The 23,736-nt window shown below is 43.5% G+C and overlaps 1 long non-coding RNA gene across 1 annotated transcript in view; it reads right to left on the reverse strand.

The window, feature by feature from the left end:
• The window catches only part of LOC139263779 (uncharacterized), a 149,700-nt gene that overhangs the window by 30,745 nt on the left and 95,219 nt on the right, over positions 1-23,736 (reverse strand). The window contains exon 2 of the long non-coding RNA XR_011593202.1: positions 8,588-8,681. This is a non-coding gene — a long non-coding RNA (uncharacterized lncRNA). The remainder of the gene's footprint in view (positions 1-8,587; positions 8,682-23,736) is intronic.

Raw genomic sequence — 23,736 nt, forward strand, 5'->3', positions numbered from 1 at the left:
ATCTACAGAATGCACTGCAGCAACTTTTAATGGTTCTTCGGCAGCACCTCCTGTTGTGTATGGAGAAAGAGTCAGAATGAACACTGTGCGCTCAAAGTAAAGGGTGACCTTAGTCTTTTACTGCAGGTCTCCAGAGTGCCTCTCCAACCTGTGAAGCCTCCTTAAATACCTGTGCTCCCAAGGGATTATGGGATCCCTTGGGACTCCAGGGGATGAGCCCTCTGGTGGCTGTACAGAGTAAATACAAGTTTACATATAATAACACCTCCCAAATCGACAACAGGACAACAGCACCGACTCCAAGTTTCCCTCCAAGTCACAAACCATCCTGACCTGGACTAACATCGGCATTCCTTCATTGTCGTTGAGTCAAAATCCTCAAACTCCTTATTGAACAGCATTGCAAGAGTACCTTCACCACACAGACTGCCTTCAGAAAGATCCTTATCCAAAAGCAAAATGCTGCAGAAGCTGTAAATCTGAAAAAAAAAAACCAGAAAATGCTGGAAATACTCAGCATCTGTGAAGAGAGAAACAGAATTAACATTTCAGGTCGATGACCTTTCGTCAGAACTGGCAAAAGTTAGAGATGTAACAGGTTTTTAAACAAGGTAAGAGAGGCAAACGGAAATCCCGCCTGAGAGAAGAGCAGAACTTCTTCAAGGTGGTCATTCTGAGAAGAGAAGTGGCAGGGAATTAAACATGAATACAAAAGCAAAATACTGCGGATGTTGGAAATCTGAAATAAAAACAGACAATGCTGGAAATACTCAGCAGGTCAGGCAGCATTTGTGGAGAGAGAAACAGAGCTAAATGTTTGTACCAGTGTTTGTGTTTTTGCAAGAAACCTTTCGCCCGGGTAAGGGGGGGTTGCTACCTCCTCACGGGAAATTGCCCGGGAGTTTGCGGAGGTGCTGCCATGGCAGTGCCCCGCTCCACGGTGAGCATCCCGGGCCGCAGCCGCGCAACCGGCAAATGCAGACCTCGCCGTGTGCGGCAACCCTTTCCGCCAACTCAACACCCCATGGGGGAAATTGCCCTGCAAGCCACGAAGCTGGCATGAGCGGATGTCAATGTCAGCTTCGCCGGTCGCAAATCTAGTGGGCATCCGCTCTCGGGGCACTCCTTAAAAGGAAAGGGTGCCAGCACCCCAGGCCACCATCTTTTTTGGTCGGCCGACTCTTAGGTCGGTTCAACGATGGCAGCCCGGACCAATGATGGCAGCCGTACTGTGGTCAATGTCAGCTTCGCCACGCTGTCTTAGGTGCCGGGCTGCTGGCCTGGTGGCTTAGTGGAGGCCATCCGAAGCCTTGCAGAGTGCGCAGTGGCCCTCCCCTTTAATCGAAGAGGGGTATTGAAGCGCGTCAGCGATATGCAGAGCATCCACGTATTGCTTCCTTCAGCGCCCCAGTAGTGCTTCAGTTACCGCCCCCAAAAGAAGTGGCGTGCGCGAGATTGCGGCTCCGCTTCCATTGAGGGGCGGTAAGGGCTATTCCACGGCGGGGGCGGGACTTCTGCACCGGCTTTAAAAAAGTCCCAGCCCCAGAAGGTTACCGTCCCCAAATCGGGGCGCAGGGCAATTTCACCCCCGAAATGACTAGTTAGTATTCAGTCTTGATTACAGATTCAGGACCTGTTTATACAGAGAAAGTATCTCAGAGGTACCACATCTCGTTTGTAAATCTGGCCGAACTCACACCGTGCTGGTTTTGAAACTTGTGTTACCTTGACTTGTCATTCTTCTGAATGACGGATTATTAAAAATCTCAAATTGCTTTCATCACAATTACAAATTCAAATTACAGGATTAAAACTACATGCAAACAATCTATATATTATTAAACTATTGAGCTTGGCCCCTTTCCTGGACTTCTGATTGGCCTGTTCTAGCCTTCTTGCCTATTAGCAAACTAACTGGTCCACAGCATTCATGTGATCTGCAGCGCCATTAGTTTTCCAGCAAACTGATTGGTGTGTGGTGACCTATTCTCTGTCTATCCCTTTAGCAATCTTATTGGTCCATTAGAATCACATGACCAACACTGCCAGACACGTGAGATTTTTTTCTTCAAGGAATGGTGACTGCTTGTCTACCTTTTCCAGGTACCATTTGTGCCATTCATTGGCCTAACAGTGCAGCTGTTCCTCAGGCCTGAGGCTGGACCAGGCCCAAGGCCCCATGAGCAATGCCACAAGAAATCTACTTGTGTATATTAGAAATACACGCAAGGCATTTTTATAAACAGAGCTATCAAATACTCTGAATTATAAAGAAATTGCTGTAGCAGTACTGATTTCCAAAAGGTTTGGACTGTAACAAAAGTGGTTGTTTTTATAGTTGGTAGCGTTTACAGCTAAGTGCTGCCTTTTGAAAGAAAAATAAAAACGCAAACAAACATTCTAAATATAGCTATTCAAAACAGCCAGAGTAGCTACATGGCCTGAAAGAAAACTGGTGCTATACTTCCTTCCTTAGGTGCCTCAGAACCACTTCTGTTTCTTTCTTAACTAGTTCACAGGAAGGTTGCTTCAAACGATGGTCACCAAACTCTGTATAGTGCATATTGATACGCTTTCTTCTTATGAACATCCTACCTGTACAGTAATATAGATTCATTTGAACTCTTGTGCCGGGTTCACTTTATTTTTATTGTGTGAAAGTTAGCATAAAATGTGTTTGTAAAACAAAACAAAATCTTATAAATCTGTGTTTAAAAGTTTCAATGCAAAATCTCACCGTGAATACTGAGGCTCGTTTATAGATCTTAAAACGTTTTGTAATTCACTGCATTCCAGCAGAGTCTGTTGTCCTTCTGTACTGGAGAAGCAGATTTTACACATCCTACATGCAGGTAGCTAAGTTTACTACAGCAATAGATTTGCAGTTAGTTCAATATCACTGCCTTCAACTATTCTCCATCGCTGTTTCCTGTTCTGAATATTAAGCCACTGAATAATCATGTGATATGGTATACAATAGTAACTGATGAAATACTGCATGGCTGACGTTTCCTCCTTCATGTGAACACTGAAATGCCACAGAAACAAAACTGGGGAAGAATAAAACACTGATAGAAGCACAAACAAGCTCATTGGCAAGACTTGAGAAGCCCTAGTGCAAGCCCAGGGGCCTGGATAGAGTTGATAGGAAGGATCTGTTTCCCTTGGCAACAACAGGGCACATAGATTTAACATAATTGCGGGGAGGTTTAGAGGAGATATGAGGGGAAATTTCTTCATCCAGAGAGTGATGGGGGTCTGGAACTCACTGCCTGAAAGGGTGATAGAGGCAGGAACCCTCACCACATTTTTAAAATACTTGGACGTGCACTTAAAGTGCCGTAACCTACAGGGCTACGGACTAAGAGCTGGAAAGTGGGATTAGGCTGGATAGCTCTTGGTCGGCCGGTGTGGACACGATGGGCCGAAATGGCCTCCTTCCGTGCTGTAGATTTCTATGATTCTCTGAAAACTTTTAGATGAACTGTTATCCTTGGGCATTGAGATAACAGTGACATATTAGTATAAAGAAATCAAGCATTCTTCACCTATGCATGCAGTGATAACGCAAAGCATGCATCAGTCCAATGAAATGCAAAGCATCTCCGATACCAAGCTCCACCAGATTAAGCTCAAGAAAGATGCCTACACCAACTCAGTTCTTGCTATACCGCACCTACCAACAGTATCAAGCAGCAGTATGTTCAGGAGCTGTGGTTACATTACTTGCTCAGATCAATGTAGATTGTGTGTCAGAGCTTTGAAGCATCCATATTCAAACCCATTCACACAGCAATGCTTACTAGACCGCCAACGGCAATGTATTTTCAGCAGATTCAGAACAGCTTACAGGACAGTCAATTTTTTTTCAACTGGCAATTGGGACAGCAATGCAAGAGGATGTTTTAAATTTCAAACTTCTTTTAAAGAAAGGTTAAAGATATGCTTTGCACTAGTGGTGACACTGATACTGGTGTCAATGTGAAACTGAATCAATTCACAAGCAACAACAACATGTATTTATGTAGCGCCTTAATGTAGTGAGATGTAAGTTTAAGCAATTGAGCTTTACTTTGACGGATACTCAAAAATGAGAATTCTCTATCCTTACAACTCAGAAGTCCATTTATGTAGGTGATATATTAGAACTGTTGGTGTTGTCAGCTCCAAAAACATACACACATGCACACACAAGAAGACATTACAGCAGCAAGTTATATTGGGTTTTTCTAAAAAAGCACAATAATATCAAAGTCTTAGGCTTAATAATGAGTATTATTAATTCCCATCTATTATTAATTTTCATGAGCTGCAAGGCCCAACTATTTGCCGCCCAAAGGACCGCCGATGGCCGCTGAGAAACCGGGCGGTACTGTGCCTGAAAGATTCCTCTAAAAGAGGCGGCAAAACAATGGCTCACGCCGTCAATCTGAGCGGCAGTGGGCGGGAGTTCTCAATCTCGGCGGCAAATGAGTTTGCCGCTCAAATGCCGCCAAGGATGGAGTCGTGCCCAGGGAGGGTGGAAGAATTGAAAAGTAAAAAACATAACCAAAAAAACCCACCGGAACACCTTCAGGGGACGCCATCCAGGTAAGTCACTGTAAAAAAAAATGTTTTAAAGCATGTTCACCAACCATTTCTTGCAGGTCTTCATATCTACCGTCGGAGAAAGAACAGCCTCCACGCAGCAGTCCTTCCCCCTGCTGGCGCCGACTCCGGCCCGCGCCAATCTGGCATCTCGGCGGGCGGGAGGCTACTTACGCGACTTGGCCGCCAGAGGACGTCAGCGGGCGGTACCCGGCGGTACTCCCTCTCGCCCACTCTAGCCTAAGAGGAAAATGGCGAGGAGAGGAAAACGGCAGTTGAACTCGGCGGCAGTCGGTGGCAGCAGTGGGAGGTAAGGCCATCAATATCGGGGCCTGAGGATTTGAATCTCAAAAAATGACAGAGTCTCGATGAATGCACGAGTTATGCTACAAGATGCTCTACCGAGCTCTCCTAAACAGTGTTCTTGAATATTTTTTCTTGGCAAAAATGCTTGAGATAATGAGGATTTTTATTGCATTGCCGTTACCTTCTTTTAATTCTGCAATCCATCAAAGTGTGTGGATCAACTCAACTGAGCATTATCTTCGCACATTAACAGATCTGCAAGCTGCAATAGAATATGATGTCTAAGAATATGGCATTTCATGGCTCCAATTAAAATGACCCGTAGAATGTATGAAACAATAATGCAGTTGACTGCCTGAATGAGTATTATTAATTCCCATCTATTATTAATTTTCATTAGCGACCATTAAGTTATCCAACTCTCAGCAGACACCATGTAGGAGGCAGTTACTGTGGTTAACTGTAGATTCAGTTTTGATTTGGGTGTTTTCAGTATAACCAAAGAGAAAAAGTAACATGACTGCTCTGTTTTCAATTGTATTTCTAGTTTCTCGCTAGTTCGCAGCGCAAGTCCGCTATCAGGTGCCTACCTTTCACTGGCACAAGCTGATATGCAGGATTGATCAAATTATGTCTTGCACGGGTTATGTCCACCACTTCAGTTATCCACCATTTGGTGGGAGGATGTGCAAGGAGATGGGATGAAAATGAGGAATGATGGGCATCATCTTTTCAGTAAAATACTGTCAAATAAAACAAGCCAAAATGTACTGCTTCTGAAAAACAGATGATTCATCTGTTAAGTATTCTACCTTCTGATGGGACCAGAAAAAACAGTTGTTGTAATATGCGGTTTCTGATATGAAGTTTATAATAACAAAGTTATTGATGTTTGACTGGTATTCAAGTAATGAACCTGTTACCATGATATTTTTCGAATATGCAAGTAAAAGTGATTTTATTGCTCCTCCTGGCCCCATAAAGGATTCTTTTTATCAACTTTCCTGGAGGACTACTTTGATTTTCTCACCAGCCGGCAAACTGCTTCAGCCTAGCTGGAAAGCCTAGGAATAGTTTCCCACTCAGGCCCTGGAAAAAATGCCATCAGAGTCCGATAGACGTCATAGGCACCCCCCCCACCACCCACAAGCAAAAATGCATGAGGCTCCCGCCTGAGTCCGGTGGGAACCCCTTCTACTGCCAAAACCAAAGCTGTCAAAAATCGCCGGGAATGGGCAGGAAATAGTTTCTTTCCAATTTGAACTGCACAAGCGAGGAAGTGTAAAAGTTCCCCCAAATAGTGCGAAAAAATGTGACAACAGGAATTCAAGTGGTACAGACAGGAAACATGCGCAGAATTTAGAGTTTTAGTAAGAGTAGATATCTATATTATAAATCTTGTATCTACACACACTTCCTGTCAACTGTTTAGACTGGCCCAGAATTTGCTGGAAAAGTAATGGTGTTATTAGTTTGTAAATAACCCAGCAATTTGTGGTAAGAGATACCTCGAGAGTTGCGAATTGCCAAAGCTGGCTGGACGATTTGTGCCACTCCTCCGTTAACCTCATGATAGCAGAAGCTCGTTGTCAACCTCCCCATGAATTTCAAAAATATGATGCATTTATGCTGTTAACACAAATTAAACACGCCACAGAAAATTAGGGCTGGTACTTAACAACGTAAGGACCCTTTGCCACTGCTGCAGGCATCCCAGGCCTACTTTCTTCCCTCACTTCCAGTTGCTAGGCACCTGGTCAGGGGCAGGGGGTCGAGGGGGCTATGAAAATAAGGCCCAATTATGTAAGTCAGAAGGGTGTTGTGTTCAAGTTCCACTCCAGGAACTTGAACACATAAATCTAGGCTGACACGCCAGTACTGTGCTGAGGGAGTGCTGCGCTGTCGGAGGTGCCATCTTTTGGATGAGATGTTAAACCGAGGCCCCGTCTGCTCTTTCAGGTGGACGCAAAAGATCCCATGGCACTATTTCGAAGAAGAGCAGGGGAGTTATCCCCAGTGTCCTGGCCAATATTTATCACTCAATCAACATAACAAAAAAAACAGATTATCTGGTCATTATCACATTGCTGTTTGTGGGAGCTTGCTTGTCAGAAATTGGCTGCTGCATTTCCCACATTACAACAGTGATTACACTCCAAAAGTGCTTCATTGGCTGTAAAGCGCTTTGATTTGTCCAGTGGTCGTGAAAGGCTCTATATAAATGTAAGTCTTTCTTTTCCTTTCTTTATGTCAAACACATCACGGATGAATGCTCACCAAGTTCTGAAAATTTGCTGTCATTACATTAGGCACATCTTAAAGCAACTCTTGTTGCGCTTGGGCATAAATGATCATCTGGGGACAACTTATAGAGGAAATTCAGACAAGTAGGATTGCATGCAGGCAATTTAGCCTGCTTGATTTTCCATCTATGGAGCTAAATAGCACAAAAATATCAGGCAAGCTTGGTTACATGCCTGCGAGCCTCTGCCCAACCCAGGCGATCTTTTATGTCCAACTGCAGTACGAGGAATGGGATTGTGCCCTGTCTTTAGTGGACACAGAGTAGAAAAGCAACCCCTCAGCAAGTGGCACTAAAGCAGAACACAAGAAAGTTGGCAACAGCAAAAAACAAATTGACAGCACTTGTAAACATTCACTCAACCCTTTAAATTCTCTTCTGCCATTTTCATGGTGCCTAGCAACCTGGCTCCCCACTTATACAAGAGCGATTATGAATCAGTGCAAATGAAGTGGGAATAATGGACAATGGAACTTATGGTGTTACTACATCATTAACTCCTCCATGTGCGTGCTAGGTCCATGTAGCAGAGCTGGTCTCCAGTCTTCTTGGGTAATCCTTGCCACTGGACCAAGACCTAGCTCTATCAAGGCCATGTGGTGGCTGGTGTGCAACGGTCACCACACGTTAAAAACATTCACGCACAGGCATCTTCCACCTTTAAGGATGTAGTTCGGGTCCTTCTTTGAAACACCTGTGAACTCGTCCTTTTTTTTTGCATGGAAGCAAGTCATCCTCGTTTCGAGGGACTGCTTATGATGATGATGATGATGATGAACACCTCCATAGACCAGCCCAGAACTAGGCAGCTCTTTACATGGGTTGTTGGTGAAAAATTAGGCAGCTGTTAAAGTGGGCCAGGGATATCTCTCTCATATCCCATTGCTGTTCACCTGATCAGCACCACATAATCAGGCAGAGGACAGCAGTACATTTAGACTTCCTTTTGCAAAATAAGATAGCCAGGACTGGGGAAAAATGAGAACAACGGTTAAAACAACATGAGGGGATCACAAGGATCCATGTTCTTACATTTTCTCCGCAAAGGAAACCTGAGTAGGAGAGAGCCAGAACAGCTGTCAGTAACTGAAAAATGAAAGCATAGATTTATGGTAGGAGTCTCAGGAGATAAGAAAAGGTCTTTATCCTCCATTGAATCTAAGTATCTCCATGATGATGTTGCTACCCTTTTAATGATCCTGAGTGATAGCTTTACCTGTGTCTGGCATTTCCCCCTCTGCCCCAATACCTGTTGTTTTCTTTTTGATAGGGCTTCAAAAATAACATAGATGGTTGACATGTTGTGCAGGTAGCAAAATGCAACACAAAATTGGCAGACCATCTTATTCAATCCCATGTAAAATCTATACAAATAAAATGTATCATTAGTACCTGAAATGGTGCTTGGTCTGAACTCTTGTTGTTGTGCTTTGGTATGAGGATTTTGCACAGCAGCCATGATTAAGCCGGGGTTTATGACCATAACCTATGAAGGAGATACAATAATATTAAGCACACATACTGGATATAACAGACAATTACTGTAAGGCTCACATTTACCAAGCCGCCAGCTCTCTAGTCTTAGAGAAGGAATCACGGCGGAACCTGAGACATTGCAACAACCATCTGTGATTATAGAGAGAGCATCACAAACTCATCATCATAGGCCGTCCCTCAGAATCGAGGAAGACTTGCTTCCACTCATAACATGAGTTCTTAGGTGGCTGAACAGTCCAATACAAGAACCACAATCTCTGTCACAGGTGGGACAAATAGTCGTTGAGGGAAGGGGTGGGTGGGACTGGTTTGCCACATGCTCCTTCCGCTGCCTGCGCTTGATTTCTGCATGCTCTCGGCGACGAGACTTGAGGAGCTTAGCGCCCTCCCGATGCACTTCCTCCACTTAGGGCGGGCTTTGGCCAGGGACTCCCAGGTGTCAGTGGGGGTGCCGCACTTTACCAGGGAGGCTTTGAGGGTGTCCTTGTAACGTTTCCACTGCCCACCTTTGGCTCATTTGCTGTGAAGGAGTTCAGAGTAGAGCGCTTGCTTTGGGAGTCTCATGTCTGGCATGCGAACTATGTGGCCTGTGCAGCGGACAGGCCACATAGTCGAAGTATTTACTGAGGCGTACGAAAGCATGGGCCTTACACTAAACATCAGTAAGACAAAGGTCCTCCACCAGCCTGTCCTCAGTCATCAAGATCCACGGCACGACCCTGGACAGCGTGGACCACTTCCCTTATCTCAGGAGCCTCCTATCAACAAGAGCAGGCATCGACGACGACCACAAACTATTAGAGTGCTCAATGACAGGAAACCTTACCTGTTTCTGACAAATCCACTCAGTGGAAACACATGGATATTTATGAGAGTACAACTCTTAAATCTAAGATGCAGAACAGATTAGAGCAAGTGCAAAGAAGTCTGGTTTAGCTTTTATTTCCAACAAGAGGTGTCAATCTAAGCAAGTGAGTGGTGGAATAAATGTTGCCAATGGTGGCACTAGTTGGTGCCTGAAAGGTGCTGTGATATGGAAAGTAACCAGGCTTTATAATGGCAGGGATTTTCCTCTCTTTTTTTTTGCTTCTCCCAGGAGATTATGGGGCTGCGGGGGTGGGTGGGAGTTAAGAGTGGGGGGGGTGGGGCGGCGTGGTGGGGGGTGAAGAGTGAGGTGGATGGGAATATGTTTTTAATCACAATGGTCTGGTCATCATAGTGTGGGGCAGGCGTGATGGACCAGTTGGTCTTTTCCTGCACGTCAGTTTTGCATGTTCATATTTCATGCTGTTTAATATTCATAATGAGAACATAAATATAGATTAGTATCTGTTGACAAGTGTCACTAGCACTAATGAACTGTAATCTGGCCATAATATTAATACAAATAAAAAGAATTGGAGATCTGAAATAAAAAACAAAAATTTAGGAGATACAATGACATGTATAAATAGCATCCTTTGTTTTTATTTCTGCCGTTAATACCATTGCATTATTAGATTCTAATAGGCTAGAATTGACAAATTTGCTGGAATTCTTTGAGGATGTAGTGAACAGGGTGGATAAAGGGGAATCAGTGGATGTGGTGTATTTGGACTTCCAAAAGGCATTTGACAAGGTGCCATATAAAAGGTTACTGCACAAGATAAAAGTTCATGGGGTTGGGTTAATATAGTAGCATGGATAGAGGATTGGCTAACTAACAGAAAACAGAGAGCCGGGATAAATGGTTCATTCTCCGGTTGGCAATCAGTAACTAATTGGGTGCCGCAGGGATCAGTGCTGGGACCCCAACTATTTACAATCTATATTAACGACTTGAAAGAAGGGACTGAGTGTAACGTAACCAAGTTTGCTGACGATACAAAGATGGAAGGAAAAGCAATGTGTGAGGAGGACACAAAAAATCTGCAAAAGGACATAGACAGGCTATGTGAGTGGGCAAAAATTTGGCAGATGGAGTATAATGTTGGAAAGTGTGAGGTCATACACTTTGGCAGAAAATATCAAAGTGCAAGTTATTATTTAAATGAAGATAGATTGCAAAGTGCTGCAGTACAGCAGGACCTGGGGGTACTTGTGCACGAAACACAAAAGGATAGTGTGCAGGTACAGCAAGTGATCAGGAAGGCCAATGGAATCTTGGCCTTTATTGCAAAGGAGAAGTCTTGTTACAGTTTTACAGGGTATTGGTGAGGCCACACCTGGAATACTGCGTGCAGTTTTGGTTTCCATATTTACGAAAGGATATACTTGCTTTGGAGGCAGTTCAGAGAAGGTTCACTAGGTTGATTCCGGTGATGAGGGGGTTGACTTATGAGGAATGGTTAAGTAGGTTGGGCCTCTACTCATTGGAATTCAGAAGAATAAGAGGTGATCTTATCGAAACGTATAAGGTTATGACGGAGCTTGACAAAGTGGCTGCAGATAGGATGTTTCCACTGATGGGGGAGACTAGAATTAGAGGGCATGATCTTAGAATAAGGGGCCGCCCATTTTAAACAGAGATGAGGAGAAATTTCTTCTCTTAGAGGGTTGTAAATCTGTGGAATTCGCTGCTTCAGAGAGCTGTGGAAGCTGGGACATTGAATAATTTAAACAGAAATAGACAGTTTCTTAAACGATAAGGGGATAAGGGCTTATGGGGAGCGGGCGGGGAAGTGGAGCTGAGTCCATGATCAGATCAGTCATGATCTTATTGAATGGCGGAGCAGGCTCGAGGGGCTGTATGGCCTACTCCTGTTCCTTTTTCTTATGTTCTTATGTTCTTATATACTATATTGTATCAACGGGAAGCAATTTTGACTTCACATTTGACAGTGTGATATGTTTTGGATATAAAGTTACCTACAACATACTTAAGACATTTTTACATTAAATATATGCACCCGGGACAACACCCCCAGAGACTTGCCACCTCAGTGCAGATCTCACCCCTCTCTTTTTTGGTGCCTGTGCTCCTGAAAACATTCTTGCAACTAAGGTAATCGGAGACATAAGAACATAAGAACATAAGAAATAGGAGCAGGAATATCCCATACAGCCCCTCGAGCCTGCTCCGCCATTTAATACGATCATGGCTGATCCGATCATGGACGTAGGTCCACTTCCCTGCCAATGGCAGCTCATTGAATCGGTGAAAATGTGTAGTTGGATCTCGGGTCTTTACAGGTTACCCTCTTTGAGCCAATGACAGCAGGAAACTGCACACCTGCCATCAGGGCCAGTCTCAATATAAAAATGACTTCAGGCTAGAGATGTGAGACTACCTCAAAGAGGCAGATCCCATGCAGTCCAAGCAACGTCCTGGGAACTTTTTAACTTTATTTTTACTGTTACATTATTGTAACAATGGCCAACATCAAATATATGCTTACTGCATTTTGCTGATTAGGTGATTAAGAGTATTAAACATCTGGGGGTTGAAAGCACCCTGTACAATGTTAGTGATGAGTAGGTTAAAACATTCATTTGAAATTCCCCTGCTTACCATTTTAACAAAAAGGTGTTATTAACCTGTTTCAAATAGATGGGTTGTATCACTAAAACAGGAGACAGGACTTTCACATGAATGGGTTACGGCAGTCCTTATTGGTATTGCATACTATGAGCACAAATTTGGCCCTCCGTTTTTTTCCGCGCACCTCTGAGCCCCCCGCCAACATTTTACCTCAGAAGCAGCACCGAAAAAACTCCCTGCGATCATGGCCGATTCTCGGGCCATCTGTGGAGCTGGCGTGGCGTACAATGAAGGGGGGCGGCGGAGCCAGGTCCCGGCGCTGAAGACAGTGCCGGGACCTCTGCACATGCGCGCTAGAGTCTGTGCGCATGTGTAGTAGCTCCTGGCAGGCCATTTCGGCAAATGCGCGCCGCAGTCTGTGTGGGAGGGGCCACAGCACGCCGTCCCTAGCCCTGGCCAAATGGACTCTCTCATCGGCGGCCCACTGCGTTCCCCAAGGTAGGACTTCTATTTTATTTGTTAATTAATTGCTTATTACTTTTTGTTTGGTGCTTGGTGCTTTAAATGTAGTTACTTGCGCCGATTCCTTAACTGTAAGTAAGGTCTTTCTGTGCGGACAAAAGTGGACACATACTCTGCCCTAAGTTAGTTTGGTACAACTTTTTTCTGGCCAAATTGGCATAAATGGTGTAAGTGGCTGGGAACGCCCCCTTTTGAAAAAAAAACTGACCTAACAAAAAACCTAACTAACTCACTTACACTGGTGCAAATTAAATGGCCATATTTGCAATTAAAAAGATACACCAGAAAAATCAAGTTACACCAAAAAAAACAGTGCAACTCATGGGGAAATTTGGGCCCTATCTGCAAATCTGGTTTTGCAGGCATGAAAATCTATTTACAGCAATCTGCTCAGCAAGTTACTGTGTTAGGAGGAGGAGGAAAAAGGGAATTCAATCTGGCAACTGGTCACTTCTACAAAAGATCTAAAAATGTTGCTTTTACAGCTACATTATCTCACTATTTATTTTACTAATTAAATATTGAAATCAGTTCTTTATTTTTGCTGAAACAGAAGTTCTTCTGACAGACCTTTACTTCTGCCCACACGAATCATTGCACACATCTAGAATGCATTTAGTTTAAAAAAAGGAAGTTAGTTCTAATCTTCCAACATACAGTACAATGATATTGGGTTTGATAAACTAGAGTGAGGGCAGCAACAGGAAACAAAAATCACTTTATATCCAATGCAGAAAACGTTACCATTCTTATTAGCTCACAATTTATGAGGTGTATTTTGCTATGTGTTGCACAAGAATATGCAGGTGACAAAGACTAGGAAGCACAACACACCATTACTCTGTCTTGCTCACAATATGTGAAAGAATATCAGTTGGGAAAATATTTTATCTTAACGACTGCTAAGGCCAATCAAGAGAGGCTCGTGCAGAATTGCCTGGAGAGCGGGGGAGGGAAGAGGAAATTGAACACAAAGGCAATCCAGAACTCTAACTCAGAGCTGCCATTAGTGAACTGAACGCAGGACAAGCACATGGTGACAATAGCCTAGTTAACAGCTTTTGGGAGTCAGAAGGGGAAGATTCTGCCTGAGTAACCTCCTCAACCTTTTTGAGGAAGTGACAACCCAAGTGCAACTTTGGAAAGCCCTGTGACGTAGGGCACCTTGACTTCCAAAAGGCCTTTGACAATGTTCCACATAAAAGGATATTAGTTAAACTCAAAGCAGTGTAGATTCAGGGTAATCTCTGGGAATGAATAAGAAACTGGTTGAAAGTTAGAAAACAATGAGTAATCATTTGAGGAGCTATTTGAGGTTCGGGGCGGGTTAAGTCGGGTACCTCTGACTTCAGTTCTGCAACCGCTACTGTTTCTAATTTACATCAATGATCTGGGTTGAGAAACTCAATAGTCAAATTTTCAGTTGATACCAAACAAGGTGGGACAATGGAACTGGAAGAGGCAGCTCAGAAATTAGAATGAGTTGGACAAGATATGCCAACAATGGTAGATGAGATTTAATGCAGGCACTTGTAAAGAAGGAAGGAAAAACAGACAACACACATACTTCATGAATGGTGCTGACAAAGCTAAGGATGAAATTGAAATAAACCTAGCAGTTTTAGTAGACTCGATATTAAATATGTCCAAGCAATGCAGAGCAGCAATCAACACAGCCAACAGAATCTTGAACTACATGGCCAAAACAGCGGGATACAAGCCAGAGAAGACAGTCCTCTGGTTAGACCGCAGCATGAATACTTCAAAGACACAAGGGAGACAGTCAAGTGTTGGAAGCACCACAAAGTAGAACCATGAAGCTGGTCCCTAGTGTCAGGTGTCTGAGTTATGAGGAAAGCCTCGAGAAACATGTGCATTTCAGCCTCGAAAGGGGATACCTGAGAGGTAATCTAATAGAGGTATACAAGATTGTTATGGGTGTAGAAAAAGTTAACCCAAAACATTCCTTTAATTTATATTGCACGAGTAGAACAGGTGGACACAGATTGACAACGATATCAGGAAATTCTTCTTCAGACAATGAGTGATCAACATGTGGAATAAACTAAGAAAACTCTCACTACATCACAATTTTCATGCAGGGAGAAGTCAATATTGACTATGATTCAGAGCCAAAGAATTTAGAACCATAGAAGAATGAGGGATGGGAATGGATCAAATGGGAAGACTTTCCACCAGCGGACCAGCTGTCCTGTACTTTGGCTTGTAAGAGACATGTTTATCATCCTTTTGAAGAAAGACTTAATAACCTTGCTGGAGATTCACCAGTAAATGACAGTAATCATCCTTATTGTGTGTAATGTTGAATAAAGTATTTACAAGAAGTGTAGAATCCCAAATGATGGTGTGAATTGGAAGCAACCAACTGATTTTAATCATGAAGCCATACGTGAACAAAGATATGATTGTCAATATGAAATTAACCTGACCTTGCATGTATCTCCCCATATTTATATATTGTGTACTTGAAAATGGCATTAAATGAGTAAATACAATTTTTAAAAAAAGGTAATGGTGGCAAAAATGCTGGAATCGTTTGAGAAAGAATTGGATGCTACAGTGGATGGACATTGGGATCTCTCTGGAACTAGGACCAGAAGGAGGACAATCTGCTCCTCAAGCCTGTTCCGCCATTTGATTAGATTATGTCTGATGTACATCAACTTCAATTACCCGCCTTTGTTCCATATCCTTTGATGCCCTTACCGTACAAAATTTATCAATCTCAATTTTAAAAGTTTCAATTGATCTCGCACCCACAACCTTTTGGGGGAGCGAGTTCTAGAGTTTCACTGCCCTTTGTATGAAAAAGTCCTTCCCGGTTTCACTCTTAAATGGCCTGGCTCTAATTTTACGTTTATGCCCCCCTGTTTTAGATTCCTCCACCAGAGGAAATTGTTTCTCTGTATCTACCCTATCGAATCTCTAAATCATTTTAAGTACCACAATTAGATCACCACTCAATCATCTAAACTCAAGGAAATACAAACCTGTCATCGTAACCCTTTAAGCCCTGGTACCATTCTGGTGAATCTGCGCTGTACCTCTTCCAAGGCGATATATCTTTCTGTGCCCAAAGCTGAACACAGTACACCAGATGGAGTCTGGCCAAGGCTCTGTACAACTGAAGCATCACTTCCTCCCTTTGGCATTCAACCCCCCTGAGGTGCCCAACATACCATTAGCCTTTTTGATTACTTTTTCCAGCTATGCACTGGCTTTCAGTGATTTGGATCGGCCGCCGCGATCGGATACTTTCCCTTCCGAGCCATATTCAGCTCGGGGAGGATTTCAGCGGTGTTCACTTTCGCCGGAAAAGGTGTGGTGAAGCCGCTGTAAAGGAAGCTTTCCAGCGGTGAGCTCTGCAGCGTGCGGTCCGCTGGAAAGGGACTACCACAGCGAAATTCACAGAGGAAAAGGTCGGACTTTTCCCGGCAGTGACCCCGCGAGCTTTTCGATGCGGTGCTCAAATGCGACACTGCTGGGGCCCTTTGGTATGGAAATAGTTTTATTACTTCTTATTGTTTTATTTCATTTTCCAGCATGGATCCACTGTATTTATCTTTTGATATAGTTTTATTAATTATTTGTGTTTTTATTTCATTTTCCAGCATGTGCAGTATTTATCTTTTGATAGTTTTATTAATTATTCGTGTTTTTATTTCATTTTCCAGCATGCGCAGTATTTATCTTTTCATAATTTTATTAATTGTTTTGGCTGCATTAAACCTGCTGAGTGCTGCTCAGAGGTTTGCACGTACCCCTGTACTAATGGCCACAAAAAGGTGGGGGGAGCACCAGCTTTCCAGCGGTACTGAATTTCTGGCCCAAGATGTGTATGGTTATATTGTTAACCAATTCTGATTCATTACTCATTACTAAAACCAGTATGGTATTCCCTTGTTGGTTCTAAAACACATTTTTCGAGAAACTTGCCCCGAGTACATTCGAGAAATTCAATGCCTTTCAGTACTTGAGTTGTTCTGCTTCTCCCAGTCTTTGTGAAAATTAAAATTTCCCATTATAACCATTTTGTTCCTGTTACATGCTGTCTTGATCTGTGCAATTATACATCTCCCTACATCATCATTAGAAGGTCTGTAGATACTCTGACCTGTCTTGCATCCTTTGCTGTTCCAAAGCAACTCATCCACCACCATAAACATCAATTCCCTCCACCATCGGCTGCAGTGTGTACTATCTACAGGATGCACTGCAGTAACTCACCAAGGCTTCTTCGACAGCACCTCCCAAACCCACGACCTCTATCATCTAGAAGGACAAGGGCAGCAAGCGCATGGGTACACCATCACCTGCAAGTCACCCTCCAAGTCATAAACTATCTCTACTTGGACATATATTGCCTTTCATTCATCGTTGCGGGGTCAATATCTTGTAACACCCTTCCTAACAGCACCTTCACTACACAGACTGCAGCTCTTCAAATAGAAGGCTCACTACCACCATCTGAGGGTAACTAGGGGCGGGTAATAAATACTGGTCTTGGTAATGATGCCTATATCTCTAGAAGGAGTGAGAAAAACCCTACCCATACTTTTCTCACTGCCCGATCACCCTTACTGAAATCCATTATACTGTGATAATTGTATCTTTTTATCAATATTGCAACTTGCCCTTCTTTCTCAATCTCTCTATACTTTCCAAAGATCCCAGGGCTTGGGCTAGTTAGCTATTTCTGGATGGATGAATCAAGACGGGTCAAATCGCCTTCCTCATCCATAGTGATCTTTTGAACAGCACAGAAGAGTTTTCAGCCCCACGGCATGGCTGCAGTGACCATCAAACAGTGCAGCTACATCGAGAAAGTGGCAGTCCTGAAACACAAAGGTAGATGATTTTCAAACTTAAATATTACTTAGGTGAGCTGCCAGTGCCTGCCATGATTCTATCAGCAGCTTGCCCATATTGAATGGATGAACTTTGTATTGTTTGCTTCATTGGCAGTGGCTCGAAGCGAAGTGCCGGGAGGGGGCATAGACTGGCAATCTGTTGGGGGTCGGGGGTTGGGGGTCGGGGGGCTGGTAATCAGGATACTGGAATTGGGGGAGTCGTCCAGATCCTCCTGGCTCGACATTTTTTATTAAACTGACCTGTTGGTGACCTCCACTGTCATGGTATGTTGCATACTGCATAAATTTGCAACCCGGAGGGACCAGCCCTTACCACCAGCTGGGCAGGAAGAAGTGGAGGAGGAGGAGAAAGGGGAAGAGCAGCAGGAAGAGGAGGAAGAGCAGGAGCAGCATCGCCCACCAGTCCCCTTAGCTGCAAAAGTTCTCAGAGAGGAACTCATCAAAGAGAGCTTCAGCTGAACTAATCCGCACAGCCCCAATCCACCAACAGTCCTGTTATCCATATAACCACGATCCTCACAATCACCATCTGATCGCCCTCACTTGACGAAAAATATTAACACCTACACCAGATCCAGAGCTCAAAAGTTTACCACAACAACTCACTTCGTATTTGGTAATAATCAACTTGCAGAATTATGAATCAGCTTGTCCAAACCCCTAGTGCCGGTCTTGTGTGCTCGGTCAACTATCCTGTTGCTCTTACAAAGCGTATCTTCAGTGGCTACATCTCGGGAGACGGAAGGCTGCCGAGTTTCCATTGAGGACACTTCAGATGCCTGTGGTGGGAGACCGCGAGGAGCTCTGGGCCTTGCGGCAGATCGCAGCATCGGCCTGCGACCACACGGACGAGTGTGCACCGTGCATGCCCCCAGCACCTGTGTGCCCGTTTTCAGGCAGGATTGCATTTCTAAGTCTTACGACTTACAGAAAGGGTGCACTCCATTGACCAAGACAATCAAACTGGTAAAGCTCACTATGAAGTCATGAAAGTTCAGGGTGGGTCCACCTTTCTAAAAATAACATTGTGGTAGTCCCCATTTCTCTGGTTTAGAGAAGCAGATACCCACTTCCACCCCCAAGAGATTGTGGATCTGCATTTGGTGGACCACCCCCACCATCACACTTGGATTTTCCATATTCATTTGCTTGCGGTGGTCACTGCTGCTGTGCTCCACTCAGCTTGAACATCCCAGCAATCCCTGGGGAGGTGCAGGGGGGAGCAGTGGGGTGGAGAGAGGAGGGGTTTTCTGATACGTGACTTCAAGATAGCTGCGTTCTCAATGTCCGTATTTCCCAAGTTGCTTTACTTGTAATAAAGAGAACAGAAGCACAACGTGAGAACTAGATTGGGATCAGACTTTGAAAAGACACATTTTAAATGTCTTGTTTTCTGTTCGCTGTGCAATGACTGAAGCAAATAATACTGCACCTTTTGCTTGATGTTCTGCTCAGGGGACACCGACAAACTTTTGACCTGTTTAACACAGATTGCATCTAAGCACAGTCCCCGGTGGGAGTTTAAAAAGAGGTAGTAAACACATGCATGGCAGTTGTATTTATTTATCTCTGTTTAAAGGGGCAATGTTTTCCTGAATATGTGTTTGGCAATCATTTTTTGTTTGAGGAGGAGGAAAAGTTTCATTAGTTTGATCGCTATCACTATCATGTAAAAATAACAAGCAAATGCATTTTGACACAAATGAAGTAAGGTTTACCAAACACTTTTCATAAAGATAGTGCCCTTCACAGTTCGCATAATGGTAATAAAGCATCAAGTGCTGTCAGAAGGTGCGCCAGTGCAGCCTTCGGCCGCCTGAGGAAAATTGTGTTCGAAGACCAGGCCCTCAAATCTACCACCAAGCTCATGGTCTACAGGGCTGAAGTAATACCTGCTCTCCTGTATGGCTCAGAGACATGGACCATGTACAGTAGACACCTCAAGTCGCTGGAGAAATACCACCAATGATGTCTCTGTAAGATCCTAGAAATACCCTGGGAGGACAGATGCACCAACATTAGCGTCCTCGACCAGGCCAACATCCCCAGCATTGAAGCACTGACCACACTTGATCAGCTCCGCTGGGCAGGCCACATTGTCCGCATGCCAGACACGAGACTCCCAAAGCAAGCGCTCTACTCAGAGCTCCTTCACGGCAAATGAGCCAATGGTGGGCAGAGGAAGCGTTACAAGGACACTCTCAAAGTCTCCCTGATAAAGTGCAACATCCCCACTGACACCTCGGAGTCCCTGGCCAAAGACCGCCCTAAGTGGAGGCAGTGCATCCGGGAGGGCGCTGAGCATCTCGAGTCTCATCGCCGAGAGCATGCAGAAATCAAGTGCAGGCAGCAGAAAGAGCATGCGGCAAACCTGTCCCACCCTCCCTTACCCTCAACTACTATCTGTCCCACCTGTGACGGGGATGGTGGTTCTCGTATTGGACTGTTCAGCCACCTAAGGACTCATTCTAAGAGTGGAAGCAAGTCTTCCTCGATTCCGAGGGACTGCCTATGATGATGAATAACTATATCATCGGATCACCCATATTGTTATGATCATGCGAAAAAGGACAGGGAAAGACCAGCTGGTCCATTGAGCATGCCCGGTCCCAGCATGTTACAACTTACACATACCAACACCCCATCTCTTCATTCCCTCAGCTATCTCCTGAGAGGCAAAAAAAGAGAAAAAAAAACACACCAATTTTTTAAAAATCCAGCAATGTGATAATGACCAGATAATCAGTTTTTTTTGTTACATTGATTGAGGGATAAATATTGGGCTTCCCTGCTCTTCTTCGAAATAGTGCCATAGGATCTTTTACGTCCACTTGAAAGAGCAGACGGGGTCTTGGTTTAACGTCTCATCTGAAAGACGGCAACTCTTACAGTGCCGCGCCTCAGCACTTCACTGGAATGTCAGCCTAGATTTTTTGTGCTCAAGTCCCTGGAGTGGGACTTGAACCCACAACCCCTGACTCAGAGATGAGAGTGCTACCCACTTTAAAAAAAAATTAATCTTTATTGAACATTAAAAAGATTTACAACATCATGATCATTCCATTGCATCATACAATTCCATTCCGCCCCTCTGCACAGCCGTTACTCCAACTCATTTTATCAAAACCTGAAGTTTAATTTGTCTCCTGTAACATATACTTTACAAATTAATCATAAAATACTATCTTTAAATTCTTTTCTGAATAAAACATCCACAGAGTTTATAATGATCTTTTAGTTTATATGTAAAATACTCATAGATTAATTTTCCCCCCTTTAAAAAAGAGAATTCTTTCTTTGCATAATCACAAATCTAGCCAAACTGAACATTACATTAACTGCCTCTTCACTAGACTATGGCAGACTCTCTTGCAATTCCCATCTCAAAATTGAGTCCAACGGGATTCCCATTCTTGCTCTTCGGTCCTCACCCAGCAAGAAAACTTCACACAACTGTCGAATATAGTACTTAAAATCCTTTAACTGCGGACATAACACCAGCAAATGGGACAGAGTCTCATCCTGTGTCCCACACACTGGGCAAGTTGCCACCTCTACTCGCCCAATCTTACATAAGACTATCATGGTAAAAATCCAGTTATGAGTCAATTTGAAATCCAGTTCAATCCATTCTGGACATTTAAAATTCACCCACATTTCCTTCCAAATCCTGTTGAAGTCCAGCTGTGGGTATATATTCTGCCAAAACTCCTGACCAGCAGGTGTCTTAAATCTCCATTCTCTAAATACCCCATAGAAATCTCGAGTATTACAGTTGTCAACTTGGACCACCTCCTCTCCTTTCTCCAGCAGAAAGTTTGGAAAAGCGGGACACATTATAGCTCCTTTGGAGATTTGCGTCTTTATTTCTTCCATCCAATCCTGTGGCATTGCCCTCACAACTTCTCATATATGATCTTAATTGCTTTTTCCTCTACCTCCTGATCCTCCGCCCAAACCATATCCCTCACTACCGCTTCCGGCAACCAACCTGGAATTACCTCACATAATACATCTTTCACATATACAATACCAACTTTTATAAAAGCTTGATTAAATAATACCTCTCCTTCAATGTTGGTCCACCTGTTCAAAAATAAGGGTTGTTCTAAAATTTCCTCAGCACCTTTGGGCATAAATTACACACTTAAAAAGAAATTGGGCTCAAGTGTCTACAACCCCCTTCTAAAACCTAAGAAGAAGTTTAATCGATTTCACAAACATATTGTTGTATTCCATATAAAATATTCCCGGTCCTCCTATCCCATTTAATTTTTAAAAATGCTGGAAATATCTCTTCCAAAAACTTGTATTTGACTTCTGAAGAAATCTCTTCATCCATTTAATGCTAAAGGAATTTTTCTTCAAATCAATATCTGGGAAATTGAGTCCTTCTTGATTTCACTATCCAACGATAGTATTGTAAGCAACCAAGGCTGGTTTCCCTTCCCATAAAAACTTTACACAAGCTTCTCGGATAGACTTTTCTGCCCACTCAGGAATATCCTCCACCGTCAATAAGTACCATAGTTTAGATAGCTGGAGAGCTGACACCACTGTTGCTTTTCCTTGCACTTTCATTCCCATCGTCCCAAAATCTTTTTAATTTTCATAACTGACGGTTCCCAATTGAGTCGATCCACTTCATCCCTATCCTTCTTGCACCCCATATGCACCCTCAGAACTTCTAAAATCTCCACCACCTTAAAAGGGCTTTCTTCCAACCACACACCCCTACTCCTTTCCACAACCAGGCATTGGGACTTAGTATAATTTACTCTGGCTCCTGAAGCTCTACAATACTCATCCACTACTCCCATAGCTTTCCTCACTGACTCCCCATCTCTCAACGTTAAGGTTGTATCATCTGCATATTGATGCATCACCGACACATGCCTGGAACTGGGAACCGCAATCCTGACCACGCCTTGTTCCTTTCGCATCGTGTATACTAATGGTTCTGCTACCGACGTGTACAACAATGGGGACAGGGGACAACCCTGTCTCACTGATCTCTGTATTTGAAAATAATTGGATAAAAAAACCATTACATTTAACACAGCTAAATGTGTTTGAATAAAAAAATCCTTATCCACTCAATGAAATTTTTCCCAAAACCAAATGCTTCCAAAGCCATCAATAAAAACTCACGAAAGGCTTTCTCTTGATCCATCTTTAGCACATAAGCTTCCCTCCCACTCTCTTCCATGAGTTCTATTGCATCTCGGATTGAGGCCACAGAGTCAGCGATGTCCCGGCCTACGACTCCATAGGACTGAGAGGGGTAAACTTTCTGCAGCATCACCTCCTTCATACGATTTGCCATAACCCTCGCCAAGATCTTATAATCCACATTTAATAATGCGATGGGCCTCCAATTCTTCAGATCCCTTCTATCCCCTTTATTTTTATAAGCTAAGCTTATGATACCTCTCCTCATAGATGAAGCCAGGCTTCCCTCAGTTTTAATCTCCTTAAAAACCTCTAAGACCAATGGACAAAATCTCCAAACATTCTTTATAAAATTCTGCACTTAGTCCATCGGACCCTGGGTCTTGGCCTCCTCCCCCCCACCTCCCCACCCCTCCTCCTTCCTCCCCCCCTCCTCCTTCCACTTATTGCTACTTTTATTTCCACTAAGCTCACTTCTTGTCACACATGTTTTTCTCATCCTCCTTGAAACTCTCTTCAATAAAAGCACTAACCTTCTCCATTGACAATTTGGAAATGTCTTCTTTTGTATATAACTCTTGATAAAAGCTATTAGCCACCTCCATAATCTCCCCACTTTCATTAATGATCTTTACCCCAACTGTCAACTCTCCAATTAATGATAACCTTTGTTGCAACTTCTCTTGCTCTAGAAAATATCTAGTGCATCTTTCTCCCGCCAATGCATCTTTAGCCTTTGTGCGGAGAATGGCCTCCTTGCATTTTTCAGCTTGCAATAATTCCCACTCTGCCTTTAAAACCTTCCACTTAGTCTCTGCTCCCTTATCCCCTCCGTCAACTGCTTTACAGATATCTGTAAACCTTCTGTTTATAATCTCTTCTTGATGCCAGTTAGCTGTTGCTCTTTCTTTCTCATAACTTATTGAAAAAACTTTTCCCTCATATTTGAAATTGACCCACCAAACTCTTTTCTCTTTCAAGAATAAAGGTTCCTTCCG

Source organism: Pristiophorus japonicus, chromosome 5, assembly GCF_044704955.1.
Source record: "Pristiophorus japonicus isolate sPriJap1 chromosome 5, sPriJap1.hap1, whole genome shotgun sequence".
Taxonomy (NCBI): domain Eukaryota; kingdom Metazoa; phylum Chordata; class Chondrichthyes; family Pristiophoridae; genus Pristiophorus; species Pristiophorus japonicus.